The sequence below is a fragment of the Oryctolagus cuniculus genome, chromosome 8 (assembly GCF_051225735.1).
Source record: "Oryctolagus cuniculus isolate XC-2025 breed Fujian yellow rabbit chromosome 8, ASM5122573v1, whole genome shotgun sequence".
Classification (NCBI taxonomy): domain Eukaryota; kingdom Metazoa; phylum Chordata; class Mammalia; order Lagomorpha; family Leporidae; genus Oryctolagus; species Oryctolagus cuniculus.
Genome location: NC_142874.1, coordinates 141,051,959 through 141,055,415, shown reverse-complemented (window position 1 = coordinate 141,055,415; position 3,457 = coordinate 141,051,959).

The window sequence follows — 3,457 nt, the reverse complement described above, 5'->3', positions numbered from 1 at the left end:
AATGGAATTAGATCCATACCTCTCACCATATACACAAATCAATTCAAGATGAATCAAAGACCTAATTTTGTTTTGTTTTGTTTTGTTTTTTAATTTATTTGACAGATGAAGTTATAGACAGTGAGAGAGAGACAGAGAGAAAGTCTTCCTTCCATTGGTTCACTCCCCAAATGGCCGCAACAGCCGGAGCTGCACTGATCCGAAGCCAGGAGCCAGTTTCCTCCCAGTCGCCTATTCGGGTTCAGGGGCCCAAGCACTTGGGCCATCCTCCACTGCCTTCCCGGGCCACAGCAGAGAGCTGGACAGGAAGAGGAGCAACAGGGACTATAACAAGCACCCATGTGGGATGCTGGCATCTCAGGTGGAGGATTAACCAAGTGAGCCACAGCACCGGCCCCAAGACCTAAATTTAAGACCTGAGACAATAAAGCTTCTAGAAGAAAATGTAGGCAAAACACTCCAAGACATTGGTGTAGGGGATGACTTCTTGAACACAACCCTCCCCCCATCCCCCCGAATAAGCACAGGCAACAAAAGCAAAACTAAGCAAATTGGACTCTATAAAACACAGTAGGTTTTATACAACAAAGGAAATGATCAACAGAGTGAAGGGACATCCAACAGAATGGGGAAAAATATTTGCAAACCACCTATCTGACAAAGAACTAATACCCCTCATATTTCAGCGACTTAAAAAAAGCTCAATAACAAAAAATAACAATAAAAACACAACCAATCCAGTTGCAAAATGGGCAAAAGATTTCAATAGACAGTTCTCAAAAGAAGAAATCCAAATGGCCAACAAATATATGGAAAAATGCTCAACATCAGTAGCCATCCAGGAAATGCAAAACAAAGTCACATGTAGGAACTAAAAGTTAAAAAACAAACAAAAAGGAAGAAATGTCTGTGTGTATCAGTATTGCTGCAATATAGTTTTATAAAACTTTGTTTTATACCTTTGTCAAATTGATGGTTAAGAATGTTATATTGCAATAGTTTTAATGATCTGTGATTACTTTAAAAATTTATTGTAAATGGTTGAAATGGTCATTGTTCCATTCAATTATTGTTTATAGCCATTGTCTATATTCCCACTAAGTTAACATATTTTTGCTTTTCACTGGTTAAATTTGTTATTCACTGAAGTACTAAGCTTTTTACCGTAATGTAATTATAAAGTATGTTATCTCAAAAACATTTTAAAAAGAGACAGAAAAAAAGGGAGAAGAAAAGAGGGAAGGGAGGGAGAGAGAAGGAGAGAGGGAGGAAGGGAATATGATTATGTTCTTAGAATTATATCTACAAATCATGTTGAACCTATTAAAATTAAAATAAAAATAAGAGCGGCGAAGGACACAGCGAGACTGTAAAGCAGATTGAAGAACTGGCTAAGAGTTCTGAACCACAAAGCCTGGATCCCTCTTCTGGCACTCAACAAAGTTTGCTGCAAGTCAGCAACTGCAAAAGGGGAGCCTGGTCAAGTACACAGAGCTTGGTAAGACTGCTTATGCTTATGCTTTGCTGGTTTAAAGAACAGGTAAAATGATCAACAGGAATTCTGCCACTGGTGGTATTAGGACCAGACAGGGGAAATCTAGAAGCACTAGGTCACTGTATAATGTAACCAGTGGTGCTTTGTTCACCCATGTATAGTTTATTATTTAGCATCCATGAGGGCTCCAGAGCCACTGTAGGCACTAGAAATACAGCAATAAACTAGTAAGCTTTTGTGTTAAGGATCTTGCATTGCAGTAGAAGACAGAGGTAACAAACTAGTAAGTTTAAAGCATTTCATTTCAAGTAGGAGGACAGGACTAAATGCCAGGATGGGGAAGGAAGATCCACCCAGCATCATCCCACTGAGGCAACTATTTTGGGTTTCCTGAGCCACACCTTGTGTTATCGTTCAACATAGACCAACATCATCACAGCCGAGGGGAAGTCAGGAAAGGAAGTTTAAATCCTTGATCGATTTACAGAAGTAGATTTTAGGTTCAAGAAAAATCAGAGGGATTTCACCTCCTGGAATTGGTCATCTGTGACAATGGTTTTGTGGTGTTTTCCACCTGAGGACTGATGGGTACTGAGGAGTGCAGTGGGAAGGTTCAGCACCAGTGGTCGCCTGATGTGACAACGTGGATGAACCTGAAGACACGGGACCAGCTGAAATGAGCCAGGCACAGAGACAAGCACTGCAAGATCTCACATTTTCGTGGAATTGGAAAGAATTGAATTAGAGGCTGGGGTAGTGGCAGAGACAGAAAGAAAAGAGAAGCTGGTCGGCAGATACAAAGTCAGGACAGGAGGGATGAGTTCTGGTGTCATAATCGGCTGAATGTGGTTAGCGACAATGTCGTGTGTATTTCAAAATAGCTACAAGAGAAGATTTTGAATGTTCTCACCACAAAGAAATGATAAATGTTTGAGGTGACAAAAATATGTACATGTAGGAAGAATCATATATACCAATTAATATTTGTCTACTAAGAAAAAGATTATCTTAAGTTAAAGGTGAACCAGTGATTCTCAAACTTGAGATCGCATCAGAATTCCCAAGGGACCTTGTTAGCATCCAGATCACCAACCCAACCAATGAGCTTATGATGCAGAGGGGCTGGGCCTGGGCCTGGGAACTTGTACTTCTGAGAAGTTTCCTGTGATGCTGCAGCTGTTTCAGGGATGTTCTGAGAACCCCAGTGGCCTTCAGGGAGAGCCTTCGTGGTGATGTGGAGGTAGGGTTGAAATCCTTGTCAAACCTATCCTGCCTTTCAGAAAGTCACTGCATTTTGTTTGATGTGAGCTGATGAAGTGCTGGTGTCCATGCAGGTCTAACTTATCTGGGGAAGTTGTTTTCCTGGGTTGCAAATCACCAAGTCATTGAAGCCCAAGCTCTTTTTTTAAAGAAAGGATTTATTTATTTATTTGAAATGCAGAGCAGAGTTACAGAAGGGGTTGGGGGAGCAGAGAGATCTTCCATCCTCTGGTTCACTCCCCGAGTTACCCGTGGGGTTGGGCTAAACGGAAGCCAGGAGCCTGGAACTCCATCCATTTCTCTCACTTGGGTGGTACAGGCCCAAGCGTTGGGCCATCGTCTGGATCCAGGTGCATGAGCGGGGAACTGGATCAAAAGTGGAACAGCCGGGACTAGGACCAAGTCCATATGGGATGCTGGCATCACAGACAGTGATTCAACCCACTGTGCAACATGCCAGCCAAAGCCCCAAGTTCTGTTTCCAGGCCAAATGGTTGGTTGTTTGTTTTTACTTTTTTACTTATTAATATAAAGAGAACAGATTTTATGTACTTTATAGATATAATTCTTTTTTTTCACTCAAGAAACTTATTTAAGGAATGCAAACTTCACACATTTCATAAGTACAACTAAAGTGAATATAGTGATTCTTCCAACCATACCCACCCTCTCACCCACACTCCCGCCCCACCTCCTCCTCCC